A 14,791-nucleotide genomic window follows, 5' to 3' on the forward strand; every position below is an offset into this window, starting at 1 on the left:
AAGGAATAGCACAGCATTAAATACCCTGTGACATGCTGCATTGGTTGTAGCCCTAGAGGTACGAGGTGAGAACTGAGGCACATAGAAAACCAGGCTTATATATAAGCGTTGCCATACTGGGACAGACCGAGGGTCTATCAAGCCCAGTATCCTGATTCCAGCAGTGGCCAATCCAGGTCACAAGTACCTGGCAAGATCCCAAAACAGTACCACACATTTTATGCTGCTTAATAAGCAGTGGATTTTCCCAAGTCCATTTTAATAATGACTTGTGGACTTTTCTTTTAGGAAGCTAGCCAAACCTTTTTTTTTAAACCCCGCTAAGCTAACTGCTTTTACCACTTTCTCTGGCAACGAATTCCAGAGTTTAATTACTCATTGAATGAAGAAATATTTTCTCCGATTCATTTTAAATTTACTAATTAGTAGCTTCTTTGCATGCCCCTTAGTCCTAGTATTTTCTGAAAGAGTAAACAAGCGATTCACGTCTACCTGTTCCGCTTCACTTAGTAAAAGAGGCCCTTCATGTGTACGAGGGAACTCCGCATCCTGCCAAGGCATTTTAACGCATCAGTTGAACAGGAACTGTAAGAACTGGTGCCATGTGTCAAAAAAGGAAACACACAGAGACCATCCTTATTTTAAAACAGGCACCAAGTCGCGGTCACTGTCGATAAGTACGGACATTGTGCGAGCCAAAATACAGTGGCCTTAAATCGACATGGCCTTGTACCACCGCAGTGGGTGAAGTAATTGGAAAATCAATTTGAAAGCTCATTTTGTACATTTTAAGCACTAGAGAGAGATGCTTAGGCGAAGCTGTTGATTTCAGAGTGGGGCAGTCATGGATTATTGCAAAAGTAAACTAATGGGAATGTTCATTCCTTTGAAATGACACAGGGAATGCTGTTGACATTTCTTGTCATTTTTAGCCCAAAATGACAAGAACAGTAATGTCATTTTTCTTCCGTGTGTGGTAAATCGCGCTCACTCTTTGGAAAGTGTGTAGACTATTTATAACTGCCCCAGAAACAAACAAACACAAATAAAACGAAACTAAATGAAAATTTCCATATACAACGTGGGAAAGTAGAGAAAATGAATATGTTTTGGCTGTACAGCCCTCGGGAGCAAATCTATAAGCGGCACCTCCTTTTAGGTTCCCGATGCCTCATGATAAGAGCCTGTTCCATAACGGTGCCCACATTCCATTCTTGAATACAAGTGCAACCCAGCACCATTGCACCTAAAATTTAGGTGCCCACAGTTACATCAGCCGTAGACCTGGCATAACTGTGGACACCTAAATGTGGCAAGAGTGCAAATATGTCCACATTCAATGGCAGTCATGCCTATGTCTCTCCTACATTCCACCCAAGTGAACATCCCCTCGCATTTATGTGGTATGTCCACATTCAGTGACAGCCCCGCCAAATCCCCTCCTACGTTTCACCCATGTGAATGCCCCCTTGCATTTGTGTGGTACGTCCACATTCAGTGACAGCCCCGTCAAATCCCCTCCTACGTTTCACCCATGTGAATGCCCCCTTACATTTGTGTGATGTCCATATTCAGTGGCAGTCCAGCCCATTTCCCTCCCATGTCCCACCTATGTGAATGCCCCCTTACATTTATGTGGTATGTCCACACTCAATGGAAGTCCAGCCCATTCCCCTCCCGTGTTCCACACATGTGAATGCCCCCTTGCATTTGTGTGGTACATCTACATTCAGTGGCAGCCCAGCCCATTCCCCTCCCATGTCCCACCTATGTGAATGCCCCCTTACATTTATCTGGTATATCCACACTCAATGGAAGTCCCGCCCATGTACCTCCCATGTGAACGCCCCCTTGCATTTGTGTGATATGTCCATATTCAGTGGCAGTCCAGCCCATTCCCCTCCCGTGTCCCACATATGTGAATGCCCCCTTGCATTTGTGTGGTACGTCCACATTCAGTGGCAGTCCAGCCCATGTCCCACCCATGTGAATGCCCCCTTGCATTTGTGTGGTACGTCCACATTCAGTGGCAGTCCAGCCCATTCCCCTCCCGTGTCCCACATATGTGAATGCCCCCTTGCATTTGTGTGGTACGTCCACATTCAGTGGCAGTCTAGCCCATTCCCCTCCCGTGTCCCACCCATGTGACCCTTGCATTTATGTGGAACGCCACTTACAGAACAGCATTTAGCTGCTTTGCTGTCACTTAGGTGTTTAAGTGTGCATTATGGGTGGATTGTCATTTAAAACTAGTGTTTTTCATTGATCGAGTGTGCAATATTTACATTTAAGTGGAGGAGTAGTCTAATGGTTAGTGCAGTGAGCTGAGATCCTGGGGAACTAAGTTGGATTCCCACTGCAGCTTCTTGTGACCCTGGGCAAGTCACTTAAATCTTCATTGTCCCAGGTACAAAAACCCTCCCCACAAAAACTTGGATTGTGAGCCCACTAGGAACAGAGGTGGCCCTACCATTAGACCACCTGAGGTGGGGGCCTCAGGCGGCACTCCCATGCCCACCACATTCTGGCACTGCCCCCCACCCTTCCCCAAATTTACCTTCTTTTCTTGCTTTCTAAAAGTCAGGGTGGAAGCTGTTCCCATACACTGCCTTGCTGCCGACCCCTTCTCTCTTACGGCTCGCCTCTCTGATGTACTTCCTGTTTCCTCGGAGGTGGGGCGGGCCGCAGTAGAGAGAAGGGGTCAGGGCCGGCGGCAGGGCAGCGTATGGGAACCGCTGCTGCCCCGACATTTGGAAAGCCAGAAAAGAAGGTAAATTCTGGAAGGAAGGGGGGATATATCAGACTGGGGGTGGGGGGGAAGGCGGAGCCGGGGTAGCAGACCATCCCCTTGAGCCAGGCGACAGACTGTCTTGGGCCGCCCCTGACAGAGAAAGCATCTGCATGTAATATGTAAACTACGTTGGCTGAACCAGCAGAAAGGCGTAAATCAAGAGTCTAATAAAACATATCTTTGTATCATAGTTGCAGCTTATTTTCATCATCACTCTGGAATACTCCTACTGCTTGAGGCTTGGAGTACTTCAGACTCTGAGTTTTCAGAGATTTATTCTCCAGTTCCATACGCCTCCACACACTATGGGTGGTGCTGTCAGTTTATGACAGGGCCAGACAGCGAAATTGTTTAACTAGGCATAAGCAAGACGGGGGCATAAGCATCCCACCTCTTGTAAAGTCTCCCACAAACTGCCATTCTATCACTCTCCGCAGTTGCTGGCATGGAAAAATCTCAGAGATAATATTGTGGTTCCATTCTTGACCACTGTATAGAAATCCCCTTCTCTCCGATGCTGGTCATATTACAACAAACAGTGGTTTAACCTGGAAAGAAAGACATGCGTCTTTCTCCAGAGTGTTCTGGGCATACGTTGCTGATTCTCCAGTCCACATGACCATTCACAGCTCTAGCAATTAGGAATACATCCAATTTTCTTTTTCTTGACATGACAAAAGTTGACTCAGATCTGAAGGCTGTGAAGGTAATACCCTGGTTGACAATAGAGTTAAGAAAGCTTCCTTAAGGTCTTAAGAAAGAATGGCCACGATGAATGCTCCTAGTTCAAGCTGTCACCTGAACCTTCTAAAAACCCTCCATAAGCCTTTTGCAAGGGAAAACATTTTATAGAAAAGTTATTGCATCTCCTTGGTGTCATTCTTTTTCCTCTGCCATTTACTGAATTTATTTATTTATTTGTTACATTTGTACCCCACATTTTCCCACCTATTTGCAGGCTCAATGTGGCTTACATAGTACCGTAAAGGCATTCGCCAGTCGGTTGATAACAAATACAAGGTTGTGTTGTGGTCATATGAGGTAGGTGTGTGTCAGGCACCGTGAAGGTCAAAGGGAATGAAGATTGTATATTGTCCAGTATGATCATTGGTTGTGCTGTGTTGCTGGGTGTGGGGATGTACGTTGGATTGGTGGGGTAAGCCTTTTTGAAGAGGTTGGTTTTTAGTGATTTTCTGAAGTTTGGATGGTGATGGGTTACTTTTACGGCATTTGGGAGTCCATTCCATAGTTGTGCGCTTATGTAGGAGAAGCTGGATGCATAAGTTGTTTTGTATTTAAGTCCTTTGCAATTTGGGTAATGTAAGTTTAGGTATGATCGTGATGATCCGATTCTGTTTCTGGTTGGTAGATCTATGAGGTCTGTCGTGTATCCTGGGACTACGCCGTAGATAATTTTGTGGACAAAGGTGCAGATTTTGAAGATGATCCGTTCTTTGATTGGGAGCCAGTGCAGCTTTTCTCGGAGGGGTTTAGCACTTTCGAAGCGTGGTTTACCAAATATGAGCCTGGCAGCTGTGTTTTGGGTCTCTAGGGTGCAAATTTGCCTGCTCAAAAGTGTAAATGTTGCTAAAACATTTCAAAGCCTTGGGTTATGCTGTTTGTTTTCCTGGGTACTTTTGTAACATGACTGGTCTCACTATACATGTTAAAAAATATATATTTTTCTGCATCCTTTGAGGTATTTTACAAAAGGCTTCATAGGGTCCTTTTACTAAGTTGCAATAAAAAGTTACCTTATTGTGCCCTTACGTGTGCTTTTCCTGTGCACTATTTTCACCACAGCTGGAAAATGATCCATTTTCTATTTCTTCTATTAATGGTCATGTGCTAAGTTGCCATTAAAAACAATTAGGGAGAAATTCTATATATGGTGACTAAACTTGCGTGCCCAAATTTGGCTGTGCAGCCAAGTCGCATGTGCAGCTTAATTGATTGCATGCGCTGGTCTAACATGGCTGCCTCGACCTCTCATGGCATCTCCCGGTACTTCGTGTAGTATCGCGAGCTGCCACAAGAGATCATGGCAGAAGTGCCACAAGGGGCAGGAGCGAGGGGGTTAAGCTCCTGCCCCCAACTCTACTGGACCACCAAGGATAAAAACAGTCCTGGGGGAAGGGCCTACCTGCACAGCTGGTGGGGTGTCTTGATGTAGGTTGGGGGGGGGAGAAGAGGAGACATTGGTGGGAGGGCTCAGGACTTAAAAAAAAGTTATGCAGGTCAACCGCTTAGCTATGCGAGTGCTGGCACTGAATCTTGCCAGCACCCGCATAACCTGGGGCTCCTCCCCAGCGCCACTCATGACCTGCCCACTTTTTGTTTGTGTGGTCTGAAGGGATATTCAGCAGCATTCTCTGGTTAAGTGTCACTGAATTTCCTCACTTAGGCAGCGTGAAACTATTTAAGCGGGCAGGAGCCTTCCAGTTTGCTCAAATTGTCTAAAATAATGTTTTGAATGCAGTTAGTGCTCACCAATTTCAAACTCACCACATATTTTGACACCCACCAGACAGGACTTAACAAAGATCTGGGTTTTCTAGCCCATTATAAACCATAAAATTGTACTGCATTGTCACCCTCCTATCTCCATGCGTATCTCCCTGTCCCTCATCCACCTGACTCTTCCTGTCTCTCACCTGCCCACCCCCATCCTGTTAGACTGTCACTGAAATGCTTTGATGTTTTTCTTATATATACAGTGATACTTTGGTTTTCGTCAATAATCCGTCCAAAAACAATTGACGAAATCCGAAACCGACGAAAACCGAGGCAATTATTTCCATATGAATCAACACTGGAAAGCAATGGAATTGTTTGGCTAGATGCGCGGGGTGATGCTCACACAATGAGAAACAACACCACACTGAGCAGGAGAATGCGTGGGTCTCCCTTTGTTTTCGCAAAATTAGCAGCGAGGTCACACGGGCATGCCGGCGAAATCCGAGACAAATTTTTCGCAAAAGAAAATGGACAAAAACCGAAACCGATGACAACCGAAGTCAACGAAAACCGAGGTATTACTGTACTGTCATCTACCAACATTTGCTTATTTCCGATCTGACGAAGAAGGGCAACCTTCGAAAGCTAATCAAGAAATGTATTGCGTTATGTCCAATAAAAAAGGTATCATCTTATTTTCTTTTCCATGTTTTATTTTGTTTTATTTCTATTGATTACCTTTAAAAGTGGACTAACACGGCTACCACACCTCTAAACTCACCATAGGATGCCTGAGTGCATCCCTCAGTAAACCATTTTAAGCTGTGGCAAGTGTGTGCTAACGCTTATCACAACTTAGTTAAAAAGACCCCTATGTTCAATGAACCTTTTATAAAATACAGTTTAAATTGTGAACACCCCAACCTGGAGCTCCCTTTCCCGTTTGCCAGACTGAGGAAAGGGCATTTCTCAGATGAGCAATTCATTGGGATTAATGGTTTTGAAAATTGCCCTCTGTGAAAATAAGCAGCTGGGTGGGGGGGGGGGGGGGGGGGGGGGGTTATGATAAAGATCTTGCATACACCTTAAAGTCATCCCGTGTCATTCTCTATACCCACTTATCTCCAATGCTGTAATAAACTGCCACCTGCCCAGCGATCCAAGGAGCCCAGATACCTTTCATCTGGCTTCAATGGAAGCTGTAAAGTGATCTCGCGAAGTAATTTGCACATTACAGGTGTTTGCAATTATTTGTGTATTGGAGCAGTGAGGATACCACAGATGTCAGCAGATACACAGTGAAACAATCCAGATAAAGATATAGAATAGCTCAGCTAGAGAGACCCATAAACCAACTGGCAGGTAGAGATCATGGAGCTGGACTCATCTGACTAGTGAGCAAAGGTGGTTCAGAGCATGAGGGGAAACAAACAGCACGATCTGAAACTGTTGAGCTATCCAACGATCTAATGAACAAGCCACGCTTTTAAACTCTTTTCTCTTGGAAAAACTGCTCTATGATTTTGTGCCGTTAAGTCTCAGGTAACAGCAGAACCTAAGCAACTGATGCGTGATCTCGAAAGAGGCACCTAAATGGCGAACTGTCCATGAGTTTCGCATCTTACTTTCCAGAGACAGACAGTGAGAAATTGGTGTTTATGTCATCCACAAATAGGCAAACTTTTCCTTCTTACCCTTCAGCAATGTCTCTCACAAATATATTAAACAGAATTGGCCCCAGCACCGACCCCCCGAGGCACTCCACTACTCACTTCTTTTCCTGCGAGTGAATTCCAGTTACCACCACCCTCTCTCACCTGTCCGTCAACCAGTTTCCAATCTAGTTCACCATTTTGGGTCCTAAATTCAGTCCTCTCAGCTTATTCAGGGGCCTTTTTACTAAGCCACGTAAGGCTCTGTGCGCGCCCAATTTGCGCCAAAATGAACTTCCCACCTGACTACCGCATGCCTTTTGTGGTAATTTCATTTTTTGTGCCCGTACGCTACACGCGTCCGGGAAATATATCTTATTTTCGGATGCGTGTAGCGGACGCACGCCAAGTTGCATCTGACACACGTAGGTTGTTACTGCGCAGATTCCTTACTGCTAGGTCTATGGCTGGTGGTAAGGTCAGACACCCAAAATGGACGCGCGGCAATTTTGATTTTGCCGCACATCCATTTTCAGAAAATAGAAAAAGGCATTCTTGGTACATGCGTTGGAAAAATATTTCTGCACGCGGCCAAAACCCGCGCCTACACTACCGCGGTCCACTTTTTACCGTGGCTTAGTAAAAGGACCCCTCAATAATTTTGCGTAATCCGCAAATTTGATTACCTCACTCATTGCGTCTTACTCCAGATTATTTATGAATGTTAAACAGGAAGGGTCCCATTATGCACCCGTGGGGCACTCCACTACTGACCCTTTTCCATATGAAAACTGACAGTTAGTCCTACTCTCTATTTCCTGTTTTTTTTAAGCCAGTTTCCAGCCCCCAGCAGGGCACTGCTTCCAAGCTCATGACTTTTTTCCGTGAACAGAACCCATGTCCCACTGATTTTCTCACCATTTTCTTCAAGAAACACAAGATCTCTTAAACTCACGGATAGTTTTACTGAACTATGAAGCTATATAGGGGTTTTTTTTGTTTGTTTGTTTGTTTGGTACACTCAAAGCAAAACTAGATCCTGCTTCTGAAATAACTTTCCGGAATGGGATGCAATTAAGACTCAATAAACCTGACATTGCACTGTGGATATTACTATATCAAAGACTTGTAAATTGATTAAGAAGTTGGACTGGGGTGCCCTATAAATGCCCTATGAAATAACACCGAAATAAGATGCTGCAATAAACTGGCAATCAACCATGTGCACCTGTGAGCACCTGCAAGATCAAAGCGGTAGGTAGCAGCTTATCAGAACAATAAATCGCAGTAATTCCTTCCAATGATTTTCACCTTCAGCAGAGGAAGAAAGAAGGTTACTCAGGAGTAGAAACTCATTAATAGAACATAGAAGAAAAGCAGACTTTTTTTTTTGTTACATTTGTACCCCGCGCTTTCCCACTCATGGCAGGCTCAATGTGGCTTACATGGGGCAATGGAGGGTTAAGTGACTTGCCCAGAGTCACAAGGAGCTGCCTGTGCCTGAAGTGGGAATCGAACTCAGTTCCTCAGGACCAAAGTCCACCACCCTAACCACTAGGCCACTCCTCCACTGCTGCTACTATTTGAGATTCTACATGGAATGTTGCTATTCCACTAGCAACATTCCATGTAGAAGTCAGCCCTTGCAGATCACCAATGTGGCCGCGCAGGCTTCTGCTTCTGTGAGTCTGACGTCCTGCACATACGTGCAGGACGTCAGACTCACAGAAACAGAAGCCTGCGCAGCCTTCTACATGGAATGTTGCTAGTGGAATAGAAACATTCCATATAGAATCTCCAATAGTAGCAACATTCCATGTAGAATCTCAAAGAGTAGCAACATTCCATGTCGAATCTCCAATAGTATCTATTTTATTTTGTTACATTTGTACCCTGCGCTTTCCCACTCATGGCAGGCTCAATGCGGCTTACATGGGGCAATGGAGGGTTAAGTGACTTGCCCAGAGTCCCAAGGAGCTGCCTGTGCCTGAAGTGGGAATCAAACTCAGTTCCCCAGGACCAAAGTCCACCACCCTAACCACTAGGCCACTCCTCCACTTGAAAATGATAAATCATCTATATAGTGTGAGTCTCTTTTACTAAAGTATGCTAAGCTAGGGGTCCTCAAATCCAGTCCTTGAGGTCCACAACCCAGCTTAGCTTTCAGGATTTCCACAATGAATATATATGAGATTTAATTGCATTCATTGCTTCCATGAATGCAAATAGTTCTCTTACGTACACATTGTGGAAATCCTGAAAATCAGGCTGTGTTGTGGACCTCAAGGACTGGATTTGAAGAGCCCTGACCTAAGCACTTACAGGGGGATGATCAGAAGCAAATGCTGGCGCTAGAGGCTGTTAGCGCCATACTAGCGCCGGCGTTTGCTACCGCCCAATGATCAGAGTCCCCGAGCGCATGAAACAATGCGCTCGAGGGCTCTGAACGCAACTTGCATGCAAAACAGGGCTAAACATATTCATCCCCAATGATCAGCGACCAGCGCGCCAAAGATTGGTTCGCTGGCCGCAGCAAACCCTACACCAGCTCCAAGCTGGCGTTAGGGTTTGTAGTTTGCAGATAATTGGGGAGGAATGGTGAGCCGTTTCCAGCATGCATTTGCATGCTAGAAGGCCCCCCTTCCCCCCCAATAAAGCAAACCGTCCCCCCGACGATCCCCCCACCCCAGGTTCAGGGAGGCCTGGAGATCCGGTGGGTCTCCAGCCCCCCTAACTCCCCTCAACTTGTCCAAAACTGTTCCCTGCTCTCTCTGCCCCGGAACAGGAAGTAACCTGTTCCGGGGCAGAGGGAGCAGGGAACCAGCGGATCCGACACCCTCCCAGTGGCGTGCACCCGGGGCGAACCGCCCCACCGCCTCCCCTTCCTACGCCACTGCATAAACCCACACATATCAATAAGGAAAGAATCGTAAATATATCAAGAATTCAATAATAAAGCATAATGGGGAGAATGGAAGGGGGAGATTAGGCACCAGGATCGACTGACAGAAATTGTTTTGAAAAGGAAAGATTTGAAAAACTTGCGAAAAAACCAAATAATCATATTGTGATCTTATATTTTTCGGCAAAGAATTCTACCATTTAGTACCCTTGATATGAAAAAGTAACTGAATATATAGATTATTTATAAGCTACTTTCTTACAGGCAGGAAAATGAAAATGCAATCTATTTCACCAAAGACTGAATTGCGAGAAGGCAAAGTAACAAGAGGCAACATAGAGTCAGGGGCAATACCATACAAAATCTGAAATATTAAAGAATGAGGGGTCCTTTTACAAAGGCACGCTGAAAATGGCCTGCGGTAGTGTAGACACGTGTTTTGGGCGTGCGCAGAATCATTTTTCAGCACACCTGTAAAAAAGGCCTTTTTCACATTTTTGCCGAAAATGGACGTGCGGCAAAATGAAAATTGCCACGCGTCCATTTTGGGTCTGAGGGAAGTCTTGCCTCACAAATCTATTGCATTTTTTCGAGGGGGTGAACAAGCATGTGGACAAAGGGGAGCCGGTGGATATTGTATATCTAGATTTTCAGAAGGCGTTTGACAAAGTGCCTCATGAAAGACTCCAAAGGAAACTGGAGAGTCATGGGATCGGAGCAGTGTATTATTATGGATTAAGAGCTGGTTAAAAGATAGGAAGCAGAGAGTAGGGTTGAATGGTCATTATTCTCAATGGAGAAGGGTAGTTAGTGGGGTCCCTCAGGGTCTGTGCTGGGACCGCTGCTTTTTAACATATTTATAAATGACCTTCAGATGGGAGTAACTAGTGAGGTAATTAAATTCGCAGATGACACAAAGTTATCCAGGGTCGTCTCGTCGCAGGAGGAGTGTGAAAGATTACAAGAGGACCTTGTGAGACTGGGGGATTGGGCGTCCAAATGGCAGATGAAGTTCAACGTTGACACGTGCAAAGTGATGCACGTGGGAAGGAGGAACCTGAATTACGGCTATGTCATGCAAGGTTCTGCTTTAGGAGTTACGGACCGAGAAAGGGATCTGGGAGTCATCGTGGATAGAACGTTGAAATCTTCCGCTCAATGTGCTGCGGCGGCTAAGAAGGTGAACAGAATGTTGAGTATTATTAGAAAAGGGATGGAAAACAAGCATGAGGATGTTATAATGCCGTTATATTGCTTCATGGTGCGACCGCACCTGGAGTATTGTGTTCAGTTCTGGTCGCCTCATCTCAAAAAAGATATAAAGGAATTGGAGAAAGTGCAGAGAAGGGTGACGAAAATGATGAAAGGGATGGGACAACTACCTTATGAGGAGAGGTTAAGACGGCTAGGACTCTTTAGCCTGGAGAAAAGGCGGCTGAGGGGTGATATGAAAGAGGTCTACAAAATAATGAGTGGGGTAGAGCGGACAGATGTGAAGCGTTTGTTTACGCTTTCTAGCAATAATAGAAGATTGTAAGCTCCTTGAGCAGGGACTGTCCTTCCATGTTAAATTGTACAGCGCTGCGTAACCCTAGTAGCGCTTTAGAAATGTTAAGTAGTAGTTGTAGTAGTAACTAGGGGACACAAGATGAAATTAGAATGTGGTAGGTTTAAAACAAATTGGAGAAAGGTTTTCTTTACTCAGCGTGTGGTTAGACTCTGGAACTCATTGCCGGACAAGGTAGTGACGGCAGCTGGCCTTGCTGAGTTTAAAGGGGGTCTGGACAGATTCCTGAAGGAAAAGTCCATTGATCGTTATTAAATTTTGGGTTTTTGCCATGTTCTTGGGGCCTGGATTGGCCGCTGTCGGAGAAAGAGTGCTGGGCTTGATGGACCTTTGGTCTTTTCCCAGCGTGGCAGTGCTTATGTACTTATGACCTTACCACCAGCCATTGACCTAGTGGTAAGGTCCCAAGCGATAACTGGGTGGTAATGGTCTACACACGTAGAATGACGATTACCACCCGATTAACGCCCGCACACCAGAAAATAAAAATATTTTCCAGTGCGCCTAGCGAACGTATGTCAAAAATGAAATTACCACAAGGGCGATGTGGTAGCCGGGTGGTAACTCAAAATTGACCCGCATTGGGCGTGCGTAGGTGCCTACGCAGCTTAGTAAAAGGGTCCCTTATTTGCTTTAAGGCAAAGTAACAACATATGTTGTGTTATAATGCCTTTGTATCATTCCATGGTGTGACTGCACCTCAAATACTGTGTGCAATCCTGGTCACCACATCTCAACCAGAGATTTATATGCACCAATAGAAATGCACATTAAAAATCAGACTTTGGGGTGGAAGACTTAGGGGGGAAGTTATCAACATGCGCTATTGTTGATGGATTATTTTACTGTTAACCCCAGTCCTTAGTAACTAGGTCTCATTGCATAAAATGGAACCTGTGCTAAAACAAACTTGTCTTAACGGTAGCCAATGTTGATAACCCTTTAGCGTCCTACGATTCATTTCCGGAAAAGAGATCACCTGATTCCATGCCATGGTCAAGTTTCAAGTTTATAAAGGTTTGATATTCTGCTCTTAAGACAGCTTCCGGAGCGGTTTACATTAGTCCATAATTTTCCAAAAGGGGAAAAGAAATGCATACGATATAGGAAAAGAGGAAAGATAGTAAGTTTCCGAGCTAGAGCAGCAGCATAACATGGACCACATGCATCGATCAATAAAAACGTTTTGAGGTCCGTTTTGAATTTAGCGTACGAGCTTTCCCGACGAAGAAGTAAAGGAAGAACATTCCGAAGAGTAGGCCCAATTCTACAAAATATCTGTGCTGAGCAAGGGTCTCTGTGCATGCACCACTCCATTGATATAATTTCATGCCTGATCCCTCCCTCCCTCCCCCAGAAACAAGGTAGGGGTTAGATACACTGGACCTTAAGGTAAAAACTAAGGAAATTGCCCAGCCAGTACCTGACGCTTTGAATCTCTGGCTCGTGAAATCCCTCAGCTTTGTCAAGGAGGTCACTGAGGCCACAGGCATTTGTCCTGCTTCTCCAGACCGCGCCTTCTGTCTCGCTGCACCCTACGCCTGGAATAAACTTCCTGAGCCCCTACGTCTTGCCCCATCCTTGGCCACCTTTAAATCTAGACTGAAAGCCCACCTCTTTAACATTGCTTTTGACTCGTAACCACTCGCCTCCACCTACCCTCCTCTCTTCCTTCCCGTTCACATTAATTGATTTGATTTGCTTACTTTATTTATTTTTTTGTCTATTAGATTGTAAGCTCTTTGAGCAGGGACTGTCTTTCTTCTATGTTTGTGCAGCGCTGCGTACGCCTTGTAGCGCTACAGAAATGCTAAATAGTAGTAGTAGTAGTAGTACTTGTGACCTGGATTGGCCACTGTTGGAAACGGGATGCTGGGCTTGACGGACCTTCGGTCTGTCCCAGTATGGCAATACTTATGCACTTAGGATTCTGAATGGAATCTTGCTACTCTTTGGGGTTCTACATGGAATGTTGCTACTATTTGGGTTTCTGCCAGGTACTTGCCCCATCCTTGGCCACCTTTAAATCTAGACTGAAAGCCCACCTCTTTAACACTGCTTTTGACTCGTAACCACTCGCCTCCACCTACCCTCCTCTCCTCCTTCCTGTACACATTAATTGATTTGATTACTTTATTTTTTGTCTATTAGATTGTAAGCTCTTTGAGCAGGGACTGTCTTTCTTCTATGTTTGTGCAGCGCTGCGTATGCCTTGTAGCGCTATAGAAATGCTAAATAGTAGTAGTAGTACTTGTGACCTGGATTGGCCACTGTTGGAAACAGGATGCTGGGCTTGATGGACCTTCGGTCTGTCCCAGTATGGCAATACTTATGTACTTAGGATTCTGAATGGAATCTTGCTAGTCTTTGGGATTCTATATAGAATGTTGCTACACTTTGAAATTCTGCATGGAATCTTGTTATTCTTTAGAATTCTAGAATCTTGCTACTCTTTGGGGTTCTACATGGAATGTTGCTACTATTTGGCTTTCTGCCAGGTACTTGCCCCATCCTTGGCCACCTTTAAATCTAGACTGAAAGCCCACCTCTTTAACATTGCTTTTGACTCGTAACCACTTGTAACCACTCGCCTCCACCTACCCTCCTCTCTTCCTTCCCATTCACATTAATTGATTTGATTTGCTTACTTTATTTATTTTTTGTCTATTAGATTGTAAGCTCTTTGAGCAGGGACTGTCTTTCTTCTATGTTTGTGCAGCGCTGCGTATGCCTTGTAGCGCTATAGAAATGCTAAATAGTAGTAGTAGTAGCTTCTGACCCCCCCTCCTCAAAAGAAATCCAGCGTTGCCCACAAAAGGCTTCCCTCCCCCCCCCCCCCCCGCACACACACACACACACACACACACACCCACACATGTGTTTTAAGCATGGCAAAATAACCCACAAATTATTCACAGTATCTGGGGCTTATGAAGACTTAAAAAAATGAAAGCAGGTGATGAATAAAGGCTTAAATCTGAATGCATCCACTCTAAGCAGTTAACAGAGCTGGTATTTTACAAGGAAGAAAGGGGGTTTGAAAGGATTGAACTGTTTACACTGTAATACCTTTAAACTGGGTAGAAGCCTTAAACATTTCCTTGACAATATTTTCGGTTAGTTGATTAGAATTTATTATCAAGGTCACTTGGCCCAGGTTGCTTAGAATTCAGAGGTGGGGCTCCCAGATCTCAGCACTGATTGGCTGAGGGAGATCTGGCCATATAAAGCCGCACATCAATCAGCACCTATGTATGCTTAGCGGACCAATGGCTATTTGCTCTTCACTCCAAGCACTGAGAAAATGGAAGAGAGATTAAGGCGGCTCCCTGCTCTTTTCATGCGCTGTCAGCATGTTTCCTCTGCTGGGCTTTGTTGCTGCAAATTACTGTGTGAACTTAACAAACATCAAATAATAAAAA

This window comes from Microcaecilia unicolor, chromosome 6 (genome assembly GCF_901765095.1).
Source record: "Microcaecilia unicolor chromosome 6, aMicUni1.1, whole genome shotgun sequence".
Taxonomy (NCBI): domain Eukaryota; kingdom Metazoa; phylum Chordata; class Amphibia; order Gymnophiona; family Siphonopidae; genus Microcaecilia; species Microcaecilia unicolor.